General features: G+C 42.1%; 1 protein-coding gene across 4 annotated transcripts in view; it reads right to left on the bottom strand.

Annotated features, from left to right (window-relative positions):
- The window catches only part of LOC128893058 (probable JmjC domain-containing histone demethylation protein 2C), a 258,691-nt gene that overhangs the window by 119,467 nt on the left and 121,187 nt on the right, over window positions 1-18,037 (bottom strand). The gene's annotated exons all lie outside the window — the stretch shown is intronic.

The following is an 18,037-nucleotide window of genomic DNA, read 5'->3' on the forward strand; positions in this document are numbered from 1 at the left end:
TGTGTATATATATATATCCTGTTCGTTCCTGTTAATATGTGTATATATATATATACTGTTCTTTTTTTGTACCAAAAATCATTATATATATTGTATATTGCGTGAAACACGTGTACATTCGCCGAAAACTGGACCGCGACTGGTTTCGCAATGGGCGTAGCGATTCTTGTTTATCGGCGCGCCGCGCCGCGCAGTTCGAACGTAATAAATGTAACACTAATTAATTTAGATACGGTGAGTCGAAGGAAAAGTATCTATCATTGAATTAAACCCTACGGCGTGCAATCTTCGTTACGTTATCATCGGGATGTAATCGTACATATTCCAATAGCGTTTCCGATAGTTTTCGTTTATCTCAACGACGAATGAGAGAAGTTTCCAGTCGCATTCCGTGAAACGAACGTGGAAGCAATTTCAGGTGGGCAAGAGAGCTGCGTTGAGAAATTGTAAAGCCGGGTGTCGAGACCGATAAACGGGATTTCCTAGGGAAGGCGTGACAGAGCAACGAGAATAGCGCACGAAATCGCGTTCCGCGTTTAATCTTACGCTTACGAAGGGAGGACTATCGAGGAACGTGGCGCGTTATCGCGTTTCACCGTGATAACCGAAACTGTTATCGCGCTCCTAGCTTCCTGAACGCCCTGGTCAGCCTTAGCGAAGCGTTTTCTACCGCGCGGGGGAAAAAGGAGGCCGCGGAAGGAACAACGATGCAGCATCTATACGGTTTCGCTTTACACGGACTTTGCACGAGTAATCGGATAGGCTCGCGCGCTTCGCGGAAATTCAAGGTGTTTCCGTTAAAGACGCGACGAACCATCGCGGAGAAAAATAGAGACTCGACTTGACTAGACGTTGTTTGAGTAATATATATATATAGTGATATTCATTTTTTTATTGTTCTGTTGTTGAATACGCAGGGACAATTTCACGGATTCTATAGAAATTTTAGTTGAACAAGATCGATCAAAGAGGACTTGGGTCCCTTCTTATTCTGCTGAAGACTTTTCTTCGCCTATGCTTACGATCGTTTGCTCTCGTGAAACTTACCGCAACGTCTCCGTCGCCAATGTCTAGAACAAACCTTCCAAGAGAGTTTCCTTACCTGCAACAAAAAGGAAAGATTTCTTATCCGATATGAAAGTTGATCGAAACGGAGGTTTTTCAATTTCTCGCCCTCTTAAATTGCGGTGGCCTTTTTCGTGGACTTTCATATCTCCGCGCCACCGATCGGTTACTCTCTCGTACTAGATTCTCAAGATATTTGGATATTTTATTTCTTTACAGAATCAAGAATTTGCCGGGGAATGTACTCTTAAGGGAGTATCCTGAATTAAGAGGCGTAAAAAAAAGCGTTTTTGGGGGATTTTTGTAGGATAGAAAAAAAATAACTAAATCTAACGATACATTTAAAATGTTTTCATATATATTTGAATAGTCTGTAGAAATTTTTTCATCGAGAAATATTGAAATTGAGTCGATTGTGACGCACATTTGTGGAGCACCTCACAATAAAAATCTCCTATCGGCGAGCAAAAACTAGAAAAAATTGTGAAATTTCACTTTATTTTATCACTTTAAGGTGATTTCTTTTTTTTTTAAAATATGTTTTTTTAAACTTGAAATAATTTCAAACTTCACAATGTTTTCTGGTTTCTCTTATTACATTTAGAAGAAAAATATATGAGAATAAATATCTCTTTTGATTTTTTTGTATCAGTCCAAAATTACGACATGCATCTTGCTCGCCGATAGAAGATTACAATTGTGAGGGTGCTCTACAAATTTCAATATTTCTCGAGGAAAAAATTTGTAAAGACCAAAAAGATTCTCGAAGAAACGCTTTTTTTAGGCCTCCTAATTCAGGATACTCCCATAAAAGCGTCGTTAGAGCGTCGTGGCCCCGTAAAGATGCACCGATAGGATTCGATAAGTGCACGGACCGGTCGATGAATAAATTTGTAGACGGCGGAACGAGGGAAGTGGAAGTCGCGGGTGAGTCGAAGCGACGGTAACAGAGCCGCCACAGAAAGCCATTAACAAGTTCGACGCGAAAGTCGGAAAGTTAGCGGAAACTACCACGAATTGGTCGGCGGTGTTGGTATATCGCCGGTTTATAGGAGAAGTTGCGCTCGCTACTGTCACGCTATATACGCGGAGAAGCGCACACCGGCGGAAAACTTCATGAAAACTCCCCGACTCCCGGCGTGGCGAAACTTTTTAATTGATTTTATTTAGTCATCTCGTCCCTCCTGCCCGTGGAGCTCGTCGGTGTGTCGCGAGAGATTTATACACCCTTCCTGCATTTTCACCGTGGCAGAAATTACCTCGAAAGCCCCACCCTCTACGATCCGTTTTACCCCTAGGCTCCGATTACCATGCCCCAGAAAACCTTCCCCGAGCTCAGAATCTCATCCATCGGCACGTAACCCCCTTTTCCTCATCCTCGATATTCCATCCATGTTTTCGCGATTTTCAGGGGTAACGTTCGGCGAAGACGCTACCAAAAACAATCCATCGGGTACCTCGAGTGCGAAGGGTTACGTTTAACGCCTTGGCACCCAAGCTAAAACTTGTCAACATGTTGTTTTTAAGGTTACAAATTTAACATCTGTCGTAGTATTTAGTTTCATTCAACGTTGCCGAATTCACGAATCCTATCTTATGAAATTAATTCTTCTAGTTCCTTAATGGACCTGGTTCCTTAAAGTCCTGACACCCATTTTTGGATGGCCGACGTGTCAATCGTAGCAAGTTAAAGTATAGGTGAGATCGATGAGCATTTAATTTTTATTTTCGGAGCAAGTTAACTCGAGTTAACGACGAAAACTGAATTCGCGAGGATCTGAATTTCAACGACTGGGGATGGGGGAATGATAGGCGAGATTACCGGGGCAGCGGGGGCGCGGGGAACGCGACCAATTGGGAAACTTGCGCGATACGGGGAAAGTTTCGCGACGAGCCGCTCCGGAATTGTGTCTGCTCGACGAAACTGGCACGCGCAACTTCCCCGAACAGTCTGCTCCGTGGTTCGCGCGACGAAAAACACGTTCCTCTTCCGGTAATCTCCCGTCAGGGTGTTGTTGCACGAGTTAACGCTGCTTTATCTACAAACTTGGAACTTTCGAGTTCCCTGAAATTCCGCGAACTTTACCAACTTCCCGTCGGCGATCCGCGGTTCGCTGTTCGCGGAACGGATGACCGCATAGATATGCGCTCGAGTAGTCGGGATACTTGACCACTCGTTTCAGGAATTTATCAACATGTTTGCGTCATTTTTTCCGCGAGTTACTCCTGCTCGCAATTCCCAAAATGTTATCACGCGATCCGTTCGTGCTACGATGTACTCGTTGATAATGCGTCGATCGAACTCGGTCGCTTTTTCGATTGTAGCGAGCGAACGTTAAAATGAGTGCGAAAAGCGCGCCGAATGAATGTGAACGAATGAGATCGAACGACAGGTGACAAGCACGAATGATTGGCTAATGTACAGAGTGATAGGTGTGAGAATGTGTGTGTTTGAGGATACGTGCACGGGCGTCGAAAAGGAACGAGTCAGATGGATTGTTCGAGTCGAAAAATAAACATCTTTGAAAGTAGTAGAGATGGCGTGAACTGCTACTTTTGAATCATTCGTGATTCAATCACGTTCATTCTTAATCACGATGATTTTTCACAGTGATTCGTGATTCTTCGTGATCGCTTCGGATTGGCAGAGAACATTCTTTTCACGTTTCTTTTCAATTATGAATTATGTTGTTCTTAGATTATATATGTATCATAATATGGTCTAAAAGCAATGTTGATATAATTTTAATACAATTTAAATTTTACTCATTTGTAGTTTCTTGAATTTCCGTCAAGAGGAGACAGCGAGACACTAACGATAACAGTTAACATGAACCGCTTCTGAAACGCCATCTTCCGGATCACGGTCGCGATCGAAGTTTAATCACGACTGCGATCGTGATTGTGCGATCACCGTGAAAAATCACTGTTAGCGATTTTTCACGCCATCCCTAGTTCCGACACGATTGTAATTTCAATTCGGATAAGAATTTTCCCTCCCTGATGGAATGTCAAAACACGGAGGAAAATTGAGGCGGGGCGCACGAATAGTTCCGTGCACGTGTCCCGACGTAAGAGACAGCGCCGGTGAATCCAGCCCACCGGCGGCACTCGTGTCTCTCTCCTTCGCTCTCTATCAGCACACGTTCCGACGAGTCACGACAACGGCACACAAATAGTCCACCGGCGAGCCGGTTCAACGTGTAACGGATAGACGTGTGCGTGCCGCGGCCACATAGTCCCGGGTACATGGTTCTCCTCGTCCCCGCGCCTTATGTGCCCATATAGATAAATACAAGCCGAGTTCCGAGTAGCGTGTCTGGCATCTTCGTATATAGCGTCCTGGCGTGGGCTCGCGGCTGGCATGCATTATTCACGAACCAGTCGCAAGCTGAACCCGCTCTCCCGGCTCCACAACCCGATCTACCAGTGACTCCGCGACCGTACGCTTCTCCCTTCGACGGTAGACCGTGCACACGAATTTGCTACAATGGCAGGATACGATGAGATTCAGGCGTTTCAGCCGGGACTTCTTTTTATTCGCCTTCCGTCCGTTCAACCTAATTCCACTGCGGCTTGTCCGTTGCCCCAGTCATCGGCTAAACCCGTGCGTTACGATTACGGAGCGAGCTGCTGGTAACGTCTGCTCCGCGTTGCTGCCAGTGTTTTAAGAAACCTTTTGAACGCTCGGTTTCCGAAGTATCCATCTTTATGAATGCCCGAGCAAATTGACCCGAATGTTACATTGTGGAGATACTATGTATCGTTTATTATACAAGAAGAAAAATAACTAAATACTAAACCCGACCTAAACGCTCGCCGAAATCTTATTCTAATGCTCACGGCTCTCTCTCTCTCTCTCTCTCTCTCTCTCTCTCTCTCTCTCTCTCTCTCTCTCTCTTCGGCGCGCGTTTTCAAATTCTATTACCCGCGAAAGAAACCCCGTGTTTTCTTCATCTTAATCCCTCATTTGATTCAAGTTCCTTCCTTCCAGCCACAGTTGAAAAGATTCCAGATCGATACTCCACTCGCGAGCCAAATCTCCTATTAACCCGATCCAATTTCCGTTCCTCGGGCACGGTCATCCATCTTGATCCCGGGTAAAACAAACGGCGAGTGTTTGCGCGGCGATATTCGGAGCCGGGGATAAATTGTTGTTCGGTAGACGTAATTCGGCGGTAATTGAATCCGGGCCACTCTGGAAATTTAGCTTTCGCTAAGTATGCGCTTAAGTGCACACTTGAGAGGAGCGGAAAGTTCCGAGGCCAAGTGGCATTTAAATGTGGAGTTTCGACGTCGAAAAAGTTTGGAAAGCTCCCAAGTCGGATCACTTCATGTTTTTTCAGACCCGAACATTATTTTGGAGAACGGACGACGAGCTGGGCGCACGCTGAGCTCTATTCCCCCCCCCCCCCCTTCGTCTCTGCCGCGCGTTTCGGTGCACATCAAGTCGGAGTCGCGTTATTTTTCTTTTTACTCGCTGAAATGCGCAGGTTCGCGTAAAAACAGCTGCCCGAAGTTACAACACCACCCCCCCCCCCTCCAACCCCGGAAAATTTATCTGCTTATTTTGCCCTCCCATCGGTTTCCGTACCGCGACGTTCCAGAATTTATATCATAGAAACTGGGTCTTAAATCCTCGCGGCAATAATTCCTAGTAGAAATCGCTTTCCGAGGGAAATCTTCAATTTCCATAAAACGTTGCCCCTATTCGATCAATTTATACGTTTCACCTTCGAAAGTTTCGAACTTCGAGACGATCGTGACGTCTCTTCCAATATCGAACTATCGATAATTAATCCCGTAGCTGATAAATCGAGAATTTACGAGGAGGCCTTGAACTCGAAAGTCTCGCTTACAAGGACGCGCATATCGACCCGATACGACAGCCACGGTGTTGTTCTTTCTCGTACATGTCTGTGCACCACGTCACGATGCCGAATAAACATCGCCGTGTTTAGACTTTCCTTTCGGATGTAACGCTTACGCAACGTCCTCCGCAATGCGATCGTTGCAGTCGCAATGAATATGTAATAGGCATCCACGCGCATAGTTATCGGCACGTTTGCTACGGTGTCGATTTAAAATTGCGTTCAATTTGCGCAGGAAGCCGTAGCAAACTCGTTTATATCCGATGCTAAGGAAGAGGGCTATTACGATTAAATCACGACTAGGTTTTGTAGTCGGTAATGATTTGATTTGCGCGCTGAAAGTGCGAGAGCGCGACGACACGGGCTCCTACGTTTTTTGCTCGCGACACTCGTGTGTCTACGGTATGCCGAATACGGTATAGCAGTAACGTTCTGCACCGGCTAATTTTCCTGAGAAACTTTTTTCTTACGCGCGACAAACGAATTCGCCAAACTACGAATTTTAGTACCCTTTGAGAGGACAATATGAAACACTACTTTTTGAAGAGTACTTTTTCTTGAACGAGTGAAAAATCTAGCGATGGAAAGGTGACGAACTTTTCATTGCACCGACAATTTTCGCAAAGGGGTTCCTTGCAGTGATGAGCAAAACCCTAGGTTTCGAATAAACCTGAAGTTTGCCGATATGTTTGTCCCATTCGACCCGTCAACAACGATACGAATAAACCACATGAAACCATTGAATTTGTTCTTCCTTAACAACCACGCCCGGAAAGAATAAAAGTATCCCCACAGTTTAAATAATTCTCCGCGGTCTTTGGGGTCAGCGTGTCTGTCTTTCATCCTCAAGGGATGATATTTTCACGTTCGATAAAACGATAAACGCGCGTGGGTTCGTCCGGTGGAGAAAGTTGTTCCCTCCGTAAGCCAACGAGAATCAGCGTTAAACCCCGGACGAATTAGTTTCTTCCGTAGAGAGAAAGAGAGATTATAGGTTTAGGGATCGGGAGGCTCGCGTCTGTGTGTACGTGCAACGGTTCCGCGCGGACATTCCGCAAACAGACAGCTCTCGGTAAGGGCGGGCTGAGTTTCACGGTCGATCCTCGAGAAAGCCGGGAGATAGGAGAAATAACAATGGCGGGCCAGGTAAGTCCGCGGTAAATGTTTACCTTTCCTAATTAAATGAAACTCCGCCTCGTTCGTCGTCGTGTTTCCTTTCCGAACCGAGGGGAAGGTGTAATATAGACGGCGCCCCCTCGGAATTGTCGACCGCGCCGAAAGAGGAGATTAGGGGAACGAGAGAGAACGGAGCAAAAAAGTGTCGAGACGGTTCGGCTGGATGAATCATTTTTTGCGAAACGACGGCTAATTTTCCTGAGAAACTTTGTTCTTATACCCGACAAACGAATTCGTTAAACTACGAATTTTAGCTTCCACTTTGAGAGAACAATATGAAACACGTACGTACTTTTACTTGAACGAGTGAAGAATCTAGCGATGGAAAGGCGACGAACTTTTCATTGCACCGATAACACTGTCCAACAAACTTAAACTTTTTTTAAATTCCGCGATATCCACTAGGTGATTCTTATAGGGCTCCTCGTCCTAAATAGGAATCTGAAAGCGAAATTGCTCCCTTGCACCCTTAGTTTTCGAGAAATTCGGGATTTTGTAAATACGGTCGATTTTGAGAGAAAACGTAATACTACTTGAAAACTACGAACGTTAGAAAGTTCTATTTAGTCTTAAACGATAGAGGAGTGTTTTCTAAATATGAACACATATTCCTTTAGAATTATCTGCTCCTTTGAATGCCTGTAAATGAACACCGAAGTTCAAAAAGTCTAAACTCTGCTCTAAAGAGAGATGTTTTATAGGTAGCAGTTTTCATTAAAAATTAACAACAAAATATACAATTATAGATTGAATTAATTGTTAAATAATTCAATTTAGATTTAAATAAAGTTTGCTCAATACCAAATTAGCAAAAGTCGAATAATTGAAGATAGAAAAACGGGAAATTAATGATTAAAATTTAAACAGTGGACAATTGTCTCCGTTTTGTTGAGTTGCAGTATAAATGAAATATTAAAAATGAAGAATTACTTATTTGGAACATATTAATGGAATACAAAAACCGATAGCGCGTGGCACCGATTAGGCGATTCCCGTAGCGACGGCCCTGACTGACCGAAACATAGCGAGCAATGGCTGTGCAGCGGCAAAACACCATTCATGCGTTCCGAGTTGACGTTTTGTCAAACCGTATGGATTAGAAACCGTTCCAACATTTGTCGCGGGTGGTTTTCTTTTCAGAAATGTTTGCAGAATCCGATAACGTAGTGTAAAATCGACCTAGGTGAAGAACTCTTCATAAAAGTACAAAAGTATTTCGTGAAAAGTACTCGCGTCGGCAACTTTTTGAACTTCGCTGTTTATTTACAGGCATTCAAAGGAGCAGATAATTCTAAAGGAATATGTCTTCATATTCAGAAAACACTCCTCTATCTTTTAAGACTAAGTAGAACTTTCTAGCGTTCGTAGTTTTCAAGTAGTACTACGTTTTCTCTAAAAATCGATCGATCGTTTTGTATAAAACGATTTATACAAAATCTCGTATTTCTCGAAAGCTAAGAGTGATGGAGCAATTTCACTTTCAGATTCGTATTTAGGACGAGGAACCCTATAAGCATCACCTAGTGGATATCGCGGAAAAGATTGTGTTGGACAGTGTAATTTTCCCAAAGGGGTTCCTTGCAGTGATGGACAAAACTCTAGGTTTTCTAATAAATCTAAAGTTTGCCGATATGTTTGTCCCGTTTCTTCTTTTGTACATTTTCCAGAGAAAGAAACGAGTGTTCTGGCCCTCAAACAAACTGTAGGGTTTTGCTCATCTCTGGTTCCTTGCTACCTCTTTGGAACGGTGTCGGTTCCCCCAGACAGCAACGCACCGTGAAAAGTTCGTGATCGCGACCCGACAGTGAGTCACACTTAGCTTATCGTGCAGAAAGTAAACCAGCGTGCCTCCACACTTTCTGATAGTCAGGACGCATACCGCCGCGCGCGGGGTATATTTTTCTGTGCGTCAGCTTCTAATTAAATTCCAACACGAAAACACTCCTCTGTCGAGCGACGAGACACGCCATGCACCGCGTCACACACCGTGGAATATCGCACGAAAGTCGAATAACATTACCAGCTTATTAACAATTGGAGCGTAGGCGTGCACGCACCTTAGGCGACTACAGAAACGACTCCGAAAGAGTAGACGAGGTTATAAGTTTCAAAAATTATAGTATAAAATGAACGTTAAAGCTACCAAGTCGATCAATTTGCTCCCCCCTAATTACAAAGGTGTACCCATGATAGTTTCTCGCTTGAAAACTCTATAAAGAGGTCCAATAAAACTGGGAACGTGTCCCAAAAATCTAGAAAATAATTCTCCGATTGCTGACACCAAATTCTGCCCATAAATGAAACGAATAAGTAAATAAATATTCCGATTCCAGTCACGCTACGGCGCGATCGACTTTATAAGCGGGTTTAACACGCGCGTACAAGAGATGCACGAGCGGTCGCGCACGGACATACGCGAGCACGCAAGTGCGTGTTTTCATGCGTGGCCAAAGCGTAACGCTCGCGTAGCGCCGTGATTAGACACGCCACGGACTTCGCGGAACCTGTTCTTGACTGTCTCTGTTCGACTGTAGTCTTTCTCTGTTACCCGACCGTCTCGATTATAGGTCGCTGAAAAGAAGATGGCGAGGGGGACCACTCGCAAAAAGAGTCGCGTTTCGTTCGTTCCTGCGTCCGTTTCGCCGTCGAGACTTTCTCCTTGCGTAACCGAACGCCAGACTTTCTTCTTCCTCTCTCCCCTGACGGAGATGAGCAACATTCTTATCCCGACAAAAAGTTTATCGCTCGTTGGACAAAAATTACGGAATTTAGATCGTAGAACGATCCGTTTTGCAACGACGAGCGGTATAAATAGTTTGAATCTTGAATTTTGTTGGTTCTTTATCGCTGACACGAGAATCAGAGTGGTAACCAGGCCATGACGCAGATAATTAAAGATACGGGCTTATGTAATAATTCGACGTGCACATTTTTCATTTACGAACTGGATGATCGAGTTCCGAGAAAGTTTACAGTTAAGTACACGAACGTGCAACTGTGCAAACACGCGCGTCGGACGTAGAAAAGGAAGATATCGAATAATTCGGTCCGTTATCGAGTAAAAATATTTACCTACTCATCCCCGATAAGACAGAATAACTCTTCGTCGCGTTAGCCTGTAATTTTCTGCCTTGCTCATTAAGAATTAATTATAGCTCGATGCTATGAATTTTTGCTAGACGAATTTAAAAATATATCGGATCTTCCGAAGATCGAGTATACTCTTCCCAACCCGTATTATAATCCCTCGACTCGCTTTCTCTGCGCTCGAGCAGGGGTAAAAAGGAAAAGTCGGAATTTTTTGTCGAGCTTCTGCGCCCGTGCATGCATTCGCTAATTCGACGAAAAAACTTCTCCCGTTCGTGTCCTCCCTGTGTAACATCGGACAGTTTCGTGCGGCCGCGAGAGAAATTAATAATTTACCTTAATTAATCAACGTCCCAACCGTAACGACTGGATTTCGTTTTACCGAGCTCGTCATTCAAACGGAATTTACTCGACGCGAACCGGTCAATATATTTTTCTTATTACAGTCTCGTAATTTTAGAAAAATACGAATGATACCAATCGACGAACTATTCGATTACTCCATTTCGAATAAAAATGCGTGTTATAACAGTATACGAACGCGTTTGATTAAAAACGAAAAGGTGAAAACCCACGTCTCGATTCTTGTCGTGCCACGAACTACATCCGCGAAAGTGGTTTAATTATTTTCGAAACGAGGATCCAATAGAAGTGATCGGATTGAAATTGTAACCGAGAAGTAGGATCGAGAGAGGCTCGTAACGAGCAGGAAAGACCTGAAAGATGACCGTGTAAGCAGGATACTCGCATAAATAATGTCGACGCAAGTTCGAGGTAATGTCCCGTAATTGCAGTCCACGTCGAACGTTAAGTGTGGCTTTTCGTTCGAATCACGGGCGAAAGTGTACTATTAGTCTCTGCGCTAAATACGCGGTACGTATACATTTTCCGTAATAGCTCGGCGATACGATAACGCATATAGATCAAACGTAAATCAGTTTGGCCGAGATGCGGGACGGTTTTACGATCGACGTTTTTTTATATAAAATGCACGGAATATACTTTAACGAATTTGTTATTTTTCGTAAGGGGAAGATCGGGTGACTCAACCCTGGGACTTCGATGGCAATTTTGTTGGTTAATCTGGAGGCGAAAAAAAGAGATACGCGTCCCAGCGTTTGATTGAGTAGGTCTTAACTTCGGAGTAATAAATTTGTGAAAATAGAAATTTATCTTTTTTTATTTTGATGATACCGATACGGTATATGATTAAATTTCCGAGGTAGAAATTATATTATCACATTATAAACATTAATGTGAATTTAGTTTTAAGGGACTTTTCATTCAAGTGGTAATATTTGAAATAATAATATAAGTTATTCGTAATGGGTAACATATAAATGGTTTGAATTTTAAATTTCATTGGGAATAATATTAACAGTATTTAAAATTTCTAGTTTTTAAAATAATTACTTGTAGGGAAGAATGTGAATTTTTTACTTACAAAAAAATGTCAATTTTCACAAATTTATTACTAAGTAATAATTACTTATTATTTTGTATTACTAAAAAAAAAAAAAATTGACATCGAACTTCTAGCAAAAATAACCTCAGCACAATGTCGAACAGTCTAGCTTCTAAATTCCGAATATCTCAAAAGCAATTTTGCGGAACATGAAAAGTATTTTTCGTCCGCACGAAGAGACAAGGTCACCGACGGAGTTGAATTGTTGATAACTATGAACCGGTCAAAACGACCTCATTAGCGTAATTAAATCGAGGAGTAACTAGCTTCACCGTCCCGGTGCCAAGAGGGTGCGGACGTTCGCAGACGAAAGGTAGACGACACACAACGGTATAAATACACGTTGCATCAGTTTTTTACTCGGTTGATGGTTAATTTACGAGTTGCTCGAATGCATAGCAAAAACGCACCGCTATTATACTTGGCGGTTTAACGAGTACCAGGCATAAAATAATTCCGGAGCAAAAAGCCTGCGGTTCGATGGTCGTTACCGAGGGACTAGAGCCGGAAATAATTCCCACAGCTATAGGGAAAAGTCGCCGGTGCCCTAATACGCCGCTAATGTACGCCCGCCGATGTATAACTAGTCCGTAAAAACTAAAAAGGTGAAATTGAAATATTTAATTAAATTTCGTGGCCAGAATCCGGTTTTCCAGCTTGCATATTTAAAACAAATTTGTTTGCGACTGAAAAGGAAGCTGGGAAGCTTTGAAATTCAAGCGGATTACATTTCAGATAATTTTACCTCTCGCTATTTTTAATTCCACGTGAATTTTAACAAGTAGGCTATTAAAATTAAAAGCATCTTTAATTTCAATTCTAAGAGACGCGCGATTTACTAGACACTGGAGTTAATTTTCAAACATTAAGGGAGTGGACTCCCGTGCCTTGTATGTGCTAGTACGCACTCACACAGCTCCACATAACTGCAAGGGCTTGCGTATTGTCCTATTTTTGTCTCGACAATGCAAATTTCAGACCTCTCAATAGTCGTTTCCGCTAGATAAATGTTCAAACTTGTGCGCAAGCTTTTTTGTGTCATAATCAACAATATTCAGCAGCGTATGTTAGCTCAGACAACGCGGCAACACTGCCGCACCACCATATTGCTTCTTTTGATCGCGAAATACTGCTGAATATTATTAATTATGACACAAAAAAGCAAAAGTAGACTACCTATAGGAGCTTGCGCGCAAGTTTGAACATTTATCTAGCGGAAACAACTATTGAGAGGTCGCGAATTTGCATTGTCGAGACAAAAATAGGACAATACGCAAGCCCTTGCAGTTGTGTGGAGCAGCGTGAGTGCGTACGAGCACATACAAGCCACGGGAGTCCACTCCCTTTGTTGGAATGCAACGATTGCCACTTTCGTGTCTCGAGGAAAAGGGTCTGTTTTTCCTTAAAGCAGAAAGAGGGATGGGGTCCTAGCAGGGACAGAAAACGACGATCCTCAGTCCGTCGAAATAAGTGAAGTGGTACGGGTGGTTGTCGTGAATTTCGGGCATCTTTCCTTTAACATTCTTCTACAGTATGTCCCACGAAATCCTGGACAGCCGATTATTTCGTAACCTATTAAAGATACGAAAAAAGTTTCTGTTATGAAATTGAATGGCAAGAGGGGGCCGATTTATTGGCCGTAACAATTTCTTTTTATCGTTACTGTTTACAGAGATATGAAAGTTACGTTTGATTCTTCAAATGGGATTATATACTTTTTGCGTGATGAATAGATGGTACGTTTCAAGACGAATTCAGCAAGCTTAATGTAAACACCCTTTTACAAATAGTTTTTAAGATATTACGCGTAAAAGTTTACTGATTTTCGGTACAAGAAAATCTGCGAGACCAGGAAGCACAGTAGGGGGTCTCGACTCTCGACCGCACTTAAAATGCTACGAGTTAGACGGTGCCTCTTGAAACCGATACGAAGAGACTGCGGTAGGAATGGCAGGCCTAAATTCTACATAATAGTTTTTTTCACACCCGTTACCTTTACGACATGCAGAAAAATGTCGTAGTAATGAACCTCCATATGTTGTAGTAATGAACCTCCATACCCTCCAACAGCAAACGATTTGAAGTTTATTTTTCTTACACAAGGCAATTATCAATTCAGCCAATAGAACGAATAGGGATGGTCGGCCTGCGATTTTTTTTTATGTGGTCATATTAAGCAAAAAGTATATCAAACTTCAGTAGAAACTGTTGAACAGTTAAAAGAACGCATTGTTAACGCGTGTTGCAACGTTCCAACAGATACTCTTGTAAAAGTAGAAAAACAATTTCTAAACCGAATAAAAAATTGTATACTAAATGATGGAGGGCACGTGGAAGGGATTCCAAAATAAAATATTATTTTTATCTCAAATTAATTCATATTTTCATATTTTTTTCTCCTAAAAATCCTTCAGCTTTATCCGTTAGCTTTATTTCATTACTAAAACATGGGCGACATTTTTCTGCATACCGTAAAGGTAACGAGTGCGAGAAAAACTATTATGTAGAATTTAGGCCTGCCATTCCTACCGCAGTCTCTTCGTATCGGTTTCAAGAGGCACCGTCTAAACCGTAGCATTTTAAATGCGGTCGAGAGTCGAGACCCCCTACTGTGCTTCCTGGTCTCGCAGATTTTCTTGTACCGAAAATCAGTAAACTTTTACGCGTAATATCTTACAACTATTTGTAAAAGGGTGTTTACATTAAACTTGCTGAATTCGTCTTGAAACGTATCATCTATTCATCACGCAAAAAGTATATAATCCCATTCGAAGAATCAAACGTAACTTTCATATCTCTGTAAACAGTAATGATAAAAAGAAATCAACCCCCTCTTGCCATTCAATTCCATAAAAGAAACTTTTTTCGTATCTTTAACAGGTTACGAAATAATCGGCTGTCCAGGATTTCGTGGAACATACTGTATATGTTGTAATCCTTTAGGAAATAAAGTTTATAAAAATACAATTCTAACACCCTTAAAGGAATTTAGTAGTCGTCTTCGACGATCTCAAATGTGATTTTGGCGTAACAGAGCGAGGAGACGATAGACTTGAAATTGATCTTGTCCGGAGGCGCCACTCTAAATGGAGAGTAACGGCCATACCGGACTTACGGCTTCCTCCGTCGCGGAGCTCTTCCTTTAAATCGTCCACTATCCTTTCCAGCGGACCTGTACCTAACCGAACGCCGCATAAGGATTCAGGCCAGGCTTGGCCATAAATCGAGGATAACGACTGCACGCGGTGTACGCGCGGCGAATACCGCCATTAAATGGCAGGAGAGCGCGCGAGCTGGCTCGTGTTCCGCAATTATTTCGTCGAAGGACGACCGCTTCTGGGTTCCCCCGGGGGTCCATCGCGTGCGTGTGCGCGCGCACCGTCGCATCCTGACATGGGACGTGCAGAATTTCGAGTTCCCCGTCCAGGAAAAAAGAAATGATCACCGCGCCTATCCGGACCAGCATCGAGAGCTAATGTCTTCATAAGAAAACGACCGTTGATAAACGACGAGACGCTCGGGTAATTGGTTCGGCGATACCGAGTTGTCCTGAAACTCCGTCTATTAATTGATTCGCTCCGATATCCGTGATTAGGACTAAAGAAGCGCGATGATTCTTAACCCAAGTCTCTCGGAGATTTGGGCGAAGCTTGGCATTGGGATTTATTGGAATCTAATTAACACATTAAACGCCACGTCACTCACATATGGGTGACGGAACTTTTTAGTAAAGAACTTCAACGAATAATTTAAAGGACTAACTATTGATGAAAGCAGGCCTGGATAGTATTCGTTAATTTTGATGAGAATTCAAAAATAAGTAATACGACAAATATCAGATTCTGTAGTTTCTAATTGTCTCGAGACGAAATTTTAGTTCTGTGGAGACTTCGCTGCGAATGAGGGTGGCAGTCATCGTGTTAAAACTTGTCTACGTGATTCCTGTTTCGGACGTGACGCTATCGATTGTCCGAACAGATTGCAATTACTCGAAAGGTTGCAATGTGGGGGATTGAGAAGGTTAAGGGGCTATTTATCGTACACGCGCAAAAAAAAGACTCCTTTTTAATCGTCTTAAAAACTATGGTACAGCGGATCGAGACTGATATATGGCTCTGTGTGTCGATTCAGCGATTTCGAAACGGTAGAAAACTGGGAATCGATTTGTCCGTGGGGTATCGCGTGATTTACATGTTAATCCTCTATCGAATGGAGAGTGTTCGGAGAGGCAGTTTTAAAGGGCACCTATCGCCGCCGTATATGTAAATTTCGAGCTCCACCTGCTGCGTTTACCTGTCGCCTCCCATCGAAATGCCCCGCATTAATACCCTCACAAAAGAGACGTCCGTTTATGAACAACAAAGCCTCTCGGAGGAATCTACTTCATTCATCCCGGTTGAATATTGAATGCATTTGATCGCCTCTCGAGCGCGATCTCGAATATTTAATACCGACAAGCAAAGTTGCCCGTTATTTCGGTAAACTCGAATTATTTAACGTTGGAAACTGACGACTAGAAAGCATGCGTGCCCTTTTTGCAAATTTGGTTAATTACAGTCAGTGTAACAAATATTCGTACAGCAACCGATTTAAGATAAAATTAATCAGAAAAGAAATACATAAGAGGTTAACGTTAAAAATAACTAGCTGGTTATTGTTGCTCGCTTAATTCATATAGCTATTCATATTTATTTTGTGTGCGAAAAAGTAAAGTGCGAAATGTAAAAAAAAAAAAAAATATTTGAAACTAGTGTTTTGAAAAGGTCTGATAGCCAGCTTTCACAGTGCATGATAAAAAGTGAGGTGTTCTATTAAAAAAATCATGTTGACCTTGACGTGACTTTGACCGGTCCTTTAAAAGTCAAACGGACACGATCGTTCAATAGAATTTTTCAAACCCTAAAACATTTCTCTACACCGGTTTTCTCACAAATGTTCTATTTTGGAAATATTTGACTGTTTCCATACTTTTAGAGCACCCTGTATGTATATACAATACATGTACTATACATATGCATACACATGCAATAATAGTAATGTATGTATATATATATATTATTTATTTCCGTTTAGTTATTCACTCATAAATTTGTATTCTCCCATCAAATTTATTATATAAATATATAATGTTTTATTTTGAATTGGTCCCTGAACCAATACTTATTACACTGACTGTATGTGTTGAATACTTTATAAAAACGTATTTAAATATTCAATTATTCATGTATTGTTACTCGAATATTGAGAATCAACCATGAAAAAAATGCAGATAATTATTTAAATACATAGAGATACATGTAAATATGGAATGAATGCTGAAAAGCGATAGCCTTATAGAATTTGAAAGAAATCGAGGGAGATAGGGCCGGCGTGACCTTTTGCGGGGCCTGAATTCACATTCAAATTCTACACTTAAATTTTACAACGAGGAATTATTTATTCACAAATGCTGTTACATATTATATATTTTTTATAAGATGAATATTAAATAATAATACTTTGATGATTTTTGTCACTCCTTTCAATTTAATCATCGCTACTAAAAAAATGTCTTGCATCTCAGCAGAAATTGCTTGCATTTGTTAATGGTATCATCATTCTGTCAAAAGTTAATCAAAATCGGTGCCTTTTAATTCAGTAATTTTCGTAGACTTTTAAAACGCGGAGCCGAGTTCCAGCGAACGCGCTGAACCTGCCTTGCGCCGGCCTTGGAGATAGGTAAAATTTCGTTTTCGTATGTGCGATCGAAACGGAGACACTCGAAAGGGCAGCCATGTTTGATGCGTATATATTCCGAACGCCACCTGCTGCTTTTCCCGTTTCTTTGCAGGTGGGGAGAGACGGACGAGGATGGTCATTGGGGAGAAGGGAGGGTTTCACTTGGAATTCCCGGAGTCTGCTTTTATTTCATGTTTCAACGAGCACGTACACTTAATTCGAGGTCGAAGCTCCACGGGTTAATTCGGTAACAATCTAAAGTCGGTTGTGTACGTACGCAATTCGACACGGCGCATTGTTCGCGATCGTATAACATTGAGAAATGCCAGACACGAATCTACCGTTACTTTCTATACCTAGCACCGCGACGATCGACGTGGCTCGATGGAAAGTAAGATCCTTGATAACATACCTAGATATTCGTAGTATCTGCTTCAATTCGACGACAGAAATTCGTGACAACCTTGACAATTTAATCGTTTCCATTTTTCACGAGCACGGACGCGCACTTACTCAACTAATGGCCAACGAAGGACTACGTGATTTATTAGCAACTATTACTTGACCATACGGTTACCCGTAAAAACTTTTATTCTCATTCGAAATGAAGTTTAATCTAACTTTAAAATCTGAATTCATTTTTTCGTGGACGAAT

The sequence above is a fragment of the Hylaeus anthracinus genome, unplaced genomic scaffold, assembly GCF_026225885.1.
Source record: "Hylaeus anthracinus isolate JK02 unplaced genomic scaffold, UHH_iyHylAnth1.0_haploid 2, whole genome shotgun sequence".
NCBI lineage: Eukaryota > Metazoa > Arthropoda > Insecta > Hymenoptera > Colletidae > Hylaeus > Hylaeus anthracinus.